Source organism: Podarcis vaucheri, assembly GCF_965113315.1.
Source record: "Podarcis vaucheri genome assembly, chromosome: 5".
Classification (NCBI taxonomy): Eukaryota; Metazoa; Chordata; class Lepidosauria; order Squamata; family Lacertidae; genus Podarcis; species Podarcis vaucheri.
This window is the reverse complement of record NC_138763.1, coordinates 62536625-62547905: the sequence shown is the minus strand read 5'-3', so window position 1 is coordinate 62547905 and position 11281 is coordinate 62536625. Positions and strand designations below refer to the sequence as shown.

Below are 11281 nucleotides of genomic sequence, written 5' to 3'. Positions count from 1 at the left end.
AGCAGCTGCAACGTGAACGATGGGAGGTCAGGTGAGTGCCACCATCCTGGCCTACTGTTGGGGATTGGACTGCACTTGGACTTCCTTAGTACTAAGTATTCAGGTATTATAAAAGTATTACGTGTTGAAGAATGAAGAATGTTGATGTAACTCAGAGAGAGTTGAAAAGGAAAGTTTTTGTGAGTGTAGAATTATCACTTGGTTTCCAGAAACTCAAAAGTAATTCACAGTATATAAAGAAGAAGAAAAACTCAATGGCATTTTGATAGTAAAATGCTTCAATTGCCAATGACTTGGGAACTGTGATGTCTTTTACCACAGCCAGATCAACTGCTGACACTGGATTTCTTTCCCCCACTTCCCTATTTTCCCTCTATCTTTTTCTCCGAAAGGCCTCCCATACTGTCACCCCAAGAAGCTGTGAGTAATGTTTCCTCTATTGAACAACTCTCATCATTCATTCCACAATGCTTCAGTTTGCTTTCATGTTTTTTCCTGCAGCAATGTAGTGTGTTGGCTAATGCATTTATGCTGAATATAATAAATCAAAGAAGTGTGCCGCCTCTGCCTTCTGAATCTACCCCTCTAACAGCAAGTTCTTGCAGAAAACTCTGCAAGGCCAAGGTATTGGAACTCAGGACAAAGAACCCCTCAGTTTAGTAAGAATCTTTAAAATCCATTGAGGTTGGCTTGGATTCTAACTAAATAAATGAATAGTTGCCAGAGATTAATCTAGCACCGTGTAAGAGTATTGTGTCAATAAGGAAACTGTTGGGCAGGAAAATGATGCACAGCTGTTGTGTCCTGAACTATATACCAGAACATTCCACCTCTATAGTAACAAGAATTGTTACCTGTCCACTTTGTCTCCCTTACCTACCCCTGGCAATGTATTACAAAATGTTCACATTACAAAACAAGGTACAAAGCTAAATCCTTTAGAGTATTACAATCAAGATAATTATAACTCTTTATTTCCAAATTAGCAATTGATTTTTTTGATTTCTTACAATCTACCAAGATTATCATCAAGTCAATGGCCTCCAGTCTGTAGTTCTTCTATGTAGGTATATCAATACTGGACCCAACAATCTGAGCATTCCCCGTCATTTCCTTGCTTTCTTTTCCTGCTAACATTGTCCAGTACAACAGGGGGCCTGATGATCAGTCTCAGGATGTTGGGACTACGCAAAAGGTCTTTCTGTGGTTAAAGGATTCAGTCCCAGTCTGAGATTCAAAGAAAAAAGTCTTCAGTACTGCCAGATGAGTACCACTGATCTATGTCCGAGTTTCTTGGCCTCCTTCCAGAATGCAAGCAGTTCAGAGCTTTAGTTCCCCTATTCATGGATTTATTCTGCTAAGGCTGTCTCCCTGTTTTTTATTGCCAAGAGGGAGTTGTGCTATCAATACACATGTGACATATGATGTTTCCTTGATGCCATGCTATGACTCTAAGCACAGAGTTAACTATTCTGTTTCCCATAAGGTACACTGTTTTGCTAGGGGGCATTTCAGAATCTCTATGCATCCAGCGGGGGCTGTATTGTGTGTTAGACTTGATGAAACTTCACAGGAAGAAATGAGCCCAGTCTCTCGATACATAGATGATGATAGATAGATACATAGATAGATAGATAGACAGATGATAGATAGATATTCAAAGGTCTTCCCCTCCTGCCCTCCTCATAGTGTTTACACTTAATGATTTATATTAGCAACTGCAGGTTTTATCTTGATTGCAGGCTGAGCCATTTGTCAAAGTGAAGAAAATATTTCATTCATTTACCAGCACGGCAGTCTAGTAGCCTATCAGTACTGAAGGCATTTCGTCAACATTCTTACTCATATTCTTACTGCAGATCTGAAAGCCTTGATTCAGAAGTCTCACTACTGCTAGTGGAATTTATTCTTTAATAAAGAGATGCAGAATTGCATTCACAGTTTTTTTTTGTAGGTGATGAGGCCCATGATCCTAAGAGCACTTACAAGGAAGCCATTCATATTGAATTCCTGCTCAGTAAGGAACAGTGCTATTTAGAAGTAAGACCCATTGAGTTCAGCATGGTTTACTTCATGGTATAATAACACTGTTGCCTGAGTTAAATATTTAGAAAGTCAATGAAAGATCCGAAATTTTATTCTATCAGGTTTTGTCACTTATAAATTTGCCATTATTTCTGCTATTTCACCACCCGCAAAAACTACTAAGGTGATTGTGTCAGCTGCTGGGAAGCTGCCTCTGTATCATTTCCAGAATGAGTGTGTGGAGGAAAATTGATGCCAAAAAAGATCAAGCATACACAGTAAGATAATTGATCTTACATATACACTATATCAATGGATTAGGCCTTGAACACAGCAAATTTTTGTCTCACTAGTGCTTCAGAGAAACCATTTCAGTTTATGCTATCATCAGAATAGATTAATCAGTAAATAACACATTATAAATGTAAAAACACCCACCAACATGTATATATAAAGAATTGCTTTGCAGTTTCCAGAATCTGGAAATCATTAAATAAAACCAGCATAGTAAAACATTCAGACTTTGTTAATTTATCTTAGCGTTGGCCAACTAAAAATGATTGAATATCAGAACAGACCGTCATACTGCCACCATGCAAAATGAAATTATAGAGATAACTTTAGAAAAAAATAATGTCTACTATAGAAACAATATCACATTTTGTATAAGCTGGAGATGGTAGACAATAAATGTCTAGTCAAGTTACTCATCAATATGAATAGCGTCAACATGAAAAGAAGAGAAATAGAGAGAAAGTCTCAACATTTATTATGATGGTTAAATTGGAGAATTGCTCCTACATTGTCCCAGCATTCTTCTGATATGTCCTAGGATGCTCTTATCTGTGTAGGATTTCCCCCAGACTTTGCAACCACAACACTTACTACCTGAGCCACTTATGCACAACAACCACATTTCACAACTGCATGAACAGGACAAATAAAGCAGTTGCATGCTTGTCCCATGCTTGTCTAAGGACAAGGGACTCTGGGGAGATTTCTGATTCATTTGATTTTCAGAGTGCCAACTGGAAGAAAACTGATATTCTGACTAATTTTCTAATACCATGGCACAGTTGTATACTGCTGAAGAAACAGTCAGTTGTTATATTCCTCCCAGACTAAATGTGCATTTAGTTTCCCAGCCACTGTTTGATCAAATTTCTTAATTACTAGGGTACCATCTTTTTTCTGCACATATATGCCTGCATCATAGATGTATGGCATTCTGGAATCACAACACAGCCATGATTTTATGACATAAAATTTGTGGGTTTTGATGGCATATACTGCCTCACTGGACATCATCCTATGTGAACAGCACTAATTGTCCATAAGCTGTGACATTTTCATATGGCACAAAGCTCTGTGCCACAGTTCCTGCACAGACGGCAAGCTTGTAGCTCACACTGATAGCTCAGGGTTGAAGCTGATAATCAAATCTGAGGACTGTATTGATTCTTTTGAAGGAGACCTGTGACACTATGCACTGGAAGTGTGGAAGGCAACCCTCAACAACACATGCTGCAAAGACCTTTCCATAAACAGAGAAAGGTCATTTAAAGGTCCTTGTTTGTCACTTGCCATTAAATATGGCCACCAGCTGAAGTCAGGGTGCAGTTTGCTTGCAAACGTTTGCAGATGCAATTGGGGTCTCAGGGACCACAACAGCCAGGATACTAAATTTTGTGCATGGCTGAGGACTTCCTGGAGCATGGAGTCTGACATAAAGGGCAGCATCCAGCTAAAGAGTTCGGCTAAAGCAAGAAGTTTTAGCAGCACAATGGACCCTCTCAAGCCTCTCATCTCCTTGCATGCCCCATAAATCTTCTCTGGAGGGTTGGAAGAAACCCTGGAACAGATTTATGGGGTTTGTGGAGATAGGAGAGGGCAGAGAAGTTCAATTCTACAGCTAAAACACTTTGCATTAGTGGAACTGTTTAGTAGGATACCACCCAAACATTTTACGATTCTCCTGCTGCTGTGATGTAAACCACTGAGCCTCTTGGGCTTGCTGATCGGAAGGTTGGTGGCTCGAATCCACGCAACAGGGTGAGCTCCCATTGCTCTGTCCCAGCTTCTGCCAACCTAGCAGTTCGAAAGCATGCCAGTGCAAGTAGATAAATAGGTACTGCTGCAGCAGGAAGGCAAACGGCATTTCCGTGCACTCTGGCACTCATCATGGTGTTCCATTGCACCAGTAGTGGTTTAGTCATGCTGGCCACGACCTGGAAAGCTGTCTGAGGACAAATGCCAACTCCATTGGCCTGAAAAGCGAGATGAGCGCTGCACCCCATAGTTGCCTTTGACTGGACTTAACCACCCAGGGGTCCTCTACCCTTTTTACCTTACTGCCTAAAGATGTTTGACCCCACTTGCTGATGGAGGACTAAAACAATATTTTTGGGGTCCCTTTTCAAAACAGGTATTTTGCCTTGTGTCAGATCAGAAATGAGATTCAGCAAGAAATTAACGGACTCACACAGCAAGTGTCTTTTCTATTTTTTTTAAAGCCTTTAATGTGATGCAGATTAATAATAATGCTGGATGAATACATTTGCATCTGTGTCTATTTGCAGGCCTCCTTGAAATATCCTGAAGTGAGCGCACAGTTGGAATGGCACAAAGTGGAACAAAGGTGACATTGGCATTTAAAGAGGATTCATTGCTCTGAAAGTTTACAAGAGCCAGGGGCAACTTGCATGGGGAACACCTGTGCTTCCTTCTAGTTACAACTGGATTGTACGCAAGTAGCTCTTATTTCTTACAGCAGCGTATCCAGCAGGTACCTTGGGTTGATGGGTTAAGGAATTGTTTGTTTTTAATCATCAAGGGAAGAGACCCAACTCAGTGGTGATTCCACTAGGGAGGAAGTAGGCATTCAATTAGGGCTTCTTAACTATGCATAGCATCCCTGCTTGTGTTACAGTGAGCAAAATCAAGGCAGGCCCAACCCACCTCTAGCAAGTCCCCTGCCTCAATTTTGCTCATACCCAGTCCTGCCTTCCTCTGCCTTCTACCCTAACTCAAGTTACTGTAGGAAAGGCAGTGTGTACTAAACAGAGGAGGATGCTAGAGATGATGGCAGGAATGGTACTTTGAGTATCTTGTCTCACTGGGGGTGGGTGGATCTGAATATATGCTTCACCATCCTGGTGGGAAAATATGATCTGAGCATTATTTCCAGGCAAGAAGAGGCCTTTTGATGAGAGGAAATAATACTCTCAGAACCTTCTTTTCCTCCTCTTCTTCAAGCTGGCACTTTCATCTGCTCCCCATTTTTCATTTGGTGGAGAAGGTTTTTGTACTTCCATTAGTATAGAAATGATACATTCTGGTGTGTGTGTGAGGGGGGCAGGAGAACCCTCCCATGAAGAACTGCGGTCACAGAGTTCAAGGCACAGCATCTTGTATCTCTAGTAAACCCCAGCTGCAAATGCTTTCATAGATTCCCCAGATTCTTTAGTCTAGATTCCATTCCTAGCTTTCATCGAACACTACAATTTAGTCATTCTGAACTCCCATTAAGCGATATGATGCACAGTTCTTTTGATAAAGACATGTCTGGAAATAAGCACTCGGTGTACCACATTACTAAATATTTCAGTTTTGCTATAATGGTAGACTTGTATAGAGAAAATTGTCCAGTGATACTTCTGGAGAAGTATGGTCTGCCTGTACTCTGGGGAAAATGTATTCCATTTTCACTGCTTTCCCTCCAGACATTTATCTCTAGATGCCAGGCTAAGAGACAACAATATCAGTGTGTAAGGAGTTTGGTCTTTTCCTCCAAGCCTTTGGAAATATATGGTGGACTGATAAAGCAATGCAATACAGAAAGCTGCCCAAACAGATAAAATCTGTTAACCTAGATGCTTTACATCATCTCCCCCTTTGTTTTGATTTCTCTCCCTTCACATTTTTCCTCTCTACATCTCTGCTTTATTCTTGAAATACGTTCTGAGGAACAAGTCTCTGACATGTAAAAATCCAAAGTATATCTGAATAGAAACATCCTTTGTGCCAACACTATATATTTGCTGGATTCTTTAGATGAAGATTAGCAATTTGGGGAAGGAAAAAGTGGAAGGTAAGCTGAGCAGGATTCCAGAAAGATGAGAGAGACCCAACGTTGAAAGCTGTCTCAAGTGTTTGTTACCCCTAATGTCTGTGTTAGATGAGCACCATTGATAATCTAAAGCAGGAATGGGGAACCTGCAGTCTCCCAGACGTAGTTGGACTCCATCAGTCCCAGCCAGCATGGCTAGTGGTCAAGGATGATGGGAGTTGGAGTCCAACAACATCTGGAGGGCCATGAGTTCCCCATCAGTAATAGTGGGATAATTCCTCATTCCCCACACCAAACTGATTATCTCTTTCCATGACCCACCTGCATGTGATTCATATTTGTCAGGCCTGGTCCTACCATTAGGTAGAGTGGAGTGGTTGCCTTCAGCAGCAGATGTTGGGAAGCACTGGCAAGGTATTGAGATTAGAGCTGTGTGTGCCATGTGACTTGAACTGCATGCTCTAAGCTAGCCTTAAGGTGCAGAGGAGGAGATTACTCCATCACCAAGCAAGATTCAGCTGCCCGTGGGGTTGGATTTGGTATGTGGAATGAGTGAGGATGCCATCTTGTCATTTACTTCAGGCAACAAAATGTCTTGGTCTTCCACTTCTAAAGCTAGGCAGCTGGATGATTCAGCTTTATTACAAAACCTGGCAATCCACGAGTGTGCTGCAATTCAGAATGAATTTCTGGCTTCTGGATACAGATGCACTGAGCACCTGAGTTTCCAAATAAGGATCTGCTTCACCATCATCCACCTGGCAGGAACAATATCTCCTCCCCATACTCCAAAGGACTTGGAAAATATGCATTAGGCTTAATCTATGATTGGGATGGGTAAATATGTCAATTGTGGTTTCTCATTTTTCGCATCTTAAATTCAGGTACCCTAATTTATACAGTATTTTGCCATTCCTCAAGGGTTTCCTTACAGCAATTTGATCAGAGTTTCTTACGAAAATTCTACAGAATTTTAGTGTGACTTTTCCCTAATATAGACATTTTTTTTTGATACAGCTTTGCCTAGTTTTTGCAGAACACTTTCCTTAATACAATACATTTTTTGTATAATATTTTCACCCACACATGCGTTTTATTCATACTGTATCTTGGGAGATGCATTTTGTTGTACATATTACTTGGTTGGAGGACTGCACTGCAAAATTTGGAGAAGTTTAAAATGTGGCTGTGTCTCGCTTCGTATAATGTTTTAGAAAGTGCTAATTAGGTAAGTTCTCCTTCAAAAGGAAAATTAACTGATTTTCTCCCCCCTCAGTCTTCTACGGGGCCAAGTCAATTCAGTTAATTCAAGAAGAGAAGGAATAGGGGTGGGGGGAGAGATACACCATGGTACCAAGGATTTCAACACCTGCTCTGAAATTCTGTAAGGTATTTAAAATATTTGCATATCAATGACCAGCAGTTCACAGGGCATGACTAAGCTGAAGCCCTGGGTTAATAGCATCTCCTCCTCTATTATTTATTTATGGAAATATATTTTAATATTTTTGACACATTTTATTAAGGGTCTGCCCCTTGCTTTCATCCTTTCACAACTTTCTAATTTTTAGAAAAGTCAGAAGAGGCAGAATGTGACACATAAATTTGATTATGAAGAGTGATTCCTTTATAAATATCTGCAGATGTGTTTCATTATTGATAGATACTTATCTCCTGGCCCCCTTCCTGCCTGTCTGAGTCTTTTAATCTATAGAGTACAAGTCATCTCCTATTGAACGTTGAACTGGGCTTAATTGGGTAAGATTGCTCCAGAATTTGGATACCCCCCCTTCCCTTTTAAAGAAGCCCTTTAAAGGACTGGTACAGTGGGACAGTGTTGAAGGTTTGCTGAACTTTTCATTGCTGGAAGCTCAGCCAAGTATCCAACTTTACTCTCTCATCCATTATTACTCCTTTCTCTTAATCCATCTAAGGAGCTGCCATTCTGAGCTTAGGACTTCAGCAGGCTCTCCCCTGAAAGTTTTGAGGTGACAGGGACCTTTTGGGGACCTGGCAGAATTGGGAGGTTGTCTGGTTCCAAAGATTAATGAACACCAGAGGTTATGAGGACTGGTTTTCTGGTGGGCAAAACTGTTTGGCTTCTAGTACCTTGTTTACAGCAGTTTGATTAAAGGCCTTTCACAAAGAAAACTGCACACACTTGCATTTACACACATGCACATCCAATATGGGAACCACTCCACTGTGGTGAGAGATTCTCCATTCACTGAGAAAACTGAATGGGAAGAGCTAATCACAGAGATCTTTTCTATCTAATCAGCAGCCTCTATATAATCCCGGTATACGTGTGTGCATGTACACAAGTGTGCGTGTAGGGGGCTTCAGAAAGTGTCATAGGAGGAAATGCAGATTCCTAATGACTTCACAACTCTGTCCATTCTCAGCGTTTCTCCTACTGATGTTGACACTAAAAATAAATAATGAGTAAAGCGAAATGAAACATTTTGATTATCCAACTTAAATGCTTCAATATTTCAGCAATTTCAGCAGTTCATTTTTTATTAAAGCCGTGCCATGTAGCCTGTCACATTGCTCAAAATTGCGGTTCTGATTGCAAAATAAATCAAAGCAAATGGAACATGTACAACTTAATTCCAATGCACGTTCTTTCATTTCATTAATAAAATACTTTTCGCAAAGTGCAGTGTTTTCCAAGACATTCACAGAACTCAATTCATATTATTACTCTAAGATCCTGATGAAAGAGAATGGGTTTTTATTTTTTATGTATTCTAAAACTCACTTCCATATAATCTCATCCATTCTCTGAAGTAGCCCTCATAGCGGGCCTTGGTATGTTGGTATGTTGGTAGCCCTATTCAGTTGTTGAGCCGTATCATAGGAGGACTCAATGGGTGTAAGAGGCTCTGCATCTGGTCGCCCCACTCCCAATGGCCTAGGTACACCCAACCTTTAGTACGAAGGTCTGGAGGGGCTTCTGAATCAGGTTAGAAGTCTTCTTGGGATTGGCAATCCTGGTAAGTCAATGTTCTGATCATGTAAAGGCTTCCAGCTATATTTGGCTGGAATTGGTTAGAACCTCCCCCCAGGCCATTGCAAATGAAAGTGGGTGTGCATGGGAAGGGGGGAAATGCATGTAGGGGAGAAACTGTTACAGAAAGAATATTGGGGCAGGGCAACCACACGGCCTTGGCCTCCTACACATATTTAGCCTCCCTCGGTCCAGTATACCTGAAGGAGTGTCTCCATCCCCGTTGTTCTGCCCTGACACTGTGGTCCAGCACTGAGGGACTTCTGGTGGTTCCCTCAGTGCAAGAAGCGAAGTTACAGGGAAGCAGGCAGAGGGCCTTCTCGGTAGTCCCTGTGGAACACCCTCCCATCAGATGTCAAAGATGGGATGTCAAAGAGAACAACAACTACCAGACTTTTAGAAGACATCTGAAGGCAGCCCTGTTTAGGGAAGCTTTTAATATTTGAATAACTATTGTATTTTAATATTTTGTTGGAAGCCACCCAGAGATGGGCAGGATATAAATAAATAAACATTATTATTATTATTATTATTATTATTATTATTATTATTATTATTATTATCAGGCTCAATACCTGGGTAGGGTGGATAGGTGCCCACTTCTCCAGAGGATTGAGCGGCCCCAATGTGATGTCACACAACGTCCTGACATCGAATGCATGATGTCTGGATGTCACAAGTGTGACATCATGCGGACCCAGGGGGGCAAAGCCAAACACCCTCTGAAAATTGAGGAGACCCGGACCCCTTAAAAAATACATGGAGGGGCAAAACTTCCTTGCTTTGGGAGTCGGCACCTGTGATACGGTGAGTGGTTTAACATTTGGAAGCCTAAGAAATCACCATCCACCCTGACAACTTCGAATGCCTCCACATCACTACAGCAACTTCACACACACTCCACTCCCACTGCAACTGCTCCCCCCCCGGAACATACCCTTCCCGGTCCATGGTCCCTAACACATACAAAAAGCCTGCAACCCCACACATCTTGACACATAATAATAATAATAATAATAATAATAATAATAATAATAATAATTTAGTATTTGTACCCCGCCCATCTGGCTGGGTTTCCCTAGCCACTCTGGGCGGCTTCCAACAGAGACCAAAAATACACTAAAATGTCACGCATTAAAAACTTCCCTGAACAGGGCTGCCTTCAGATGTCTTCTGAATGTCAGGTAGTTGTTTATCGCTTTGACATCTGATGGGAGGGCATTCCACAGGGTGGGCGCCACTACCGAGAAGGCCCTCTGCCTGGTTCCCTGTAACCTCACTTCTCACAATGAGGGAACCGCCAGAAGGCCCTCGGCGCTGGATTTCAGCATCCGGGCAGAACGGGCTTAAGCATCCTGCAGACACATCTCAGCAACCACGTACCCTGACACCCCCTGGCATGCACACACACTACCCAACACATCCCGAAACTCCAAAAACTTACAAAAGTGATCATACGCATCAGAAAGAAATTCAGTGGAGACGTTGCAACTCTAAATTCACAAGAAAGTCAGTGTTAAGAGATGTTGCGTTTGGGCCCCAATGCTTTTAGGCTGAGACCTTGTTTCAGATCTGGTATGGCATGAAGCAGCTTCTTACACTCCTTTATGCCACATACTGCACTTGAAGACGTGTTGTTACAGATATAAGTGCCTTGAAAGTTCAGTTGATTTGATTTCAAGAGGTATGTGAAAATGTAAGCAGCCACAAGCATCTATTACAATTTGAAATCTTTCACACTATAGCATGATAAGAGTAGCAACACCAATTTAAAGGATGCTAATAGATGAGATACAAACGCCTAGGTGATCATTTTAAATGAAAGATGCTACCCTAGCGGTTTTTGCATCTTGGCGATGTTTCAGGCTGGGCAGCATGTTTGATGCTATACCTGCTGGCTTTTCATTTGCCAAGATGTTTATCTTTGCTCATCTGGAAAAAATACAGGAGTCATAGTTTCCATTTACACTTCAAGTTATTTAGAAACACTTCTGAAATTAAAAAAACAAACTGTGCCATCCATTTTTAGGGTCATTTTGATTAACTTTATTAGATTTGTTACCCATAAATTATTATTTATCTGCATCAAGTCTGTCCAGAAATTTTTCTTCTTTTTCTTTTTCTTCTTTTTAAAATAAAGATATTTACTACTTCTATCAGCTGTATGAGCTGCA

At 41.2% G+C, this 11281-nt stretch overlaps 1 long non-coding RNA gene across 2 annotated transcripts; it reads left to right on the top strand.

Moving 5' to 3' along the window:
- The first annotated feature begins 385 nt into the window (after positions 1-385).
- LOC309533563 lies at positions 386-5906 on the top strand. Of its 2 annotated transcripts, XR_014220280.1 has the most exons (3): positions 386-624; positions 4605-4663; positions 5748-5906. It is a non-coding gene; the product is annotated as an uncharacterized lncRNA (long non-coding RNA). The 2 variants fall into 2 exon arrangements; XR_014220281.1 differs by lacking the exon at positions 5748-5906 and having other exon boundaries at positions 4605-4794.
- Positions 5907-11281: the final 5375 nt, after the last annotated feature.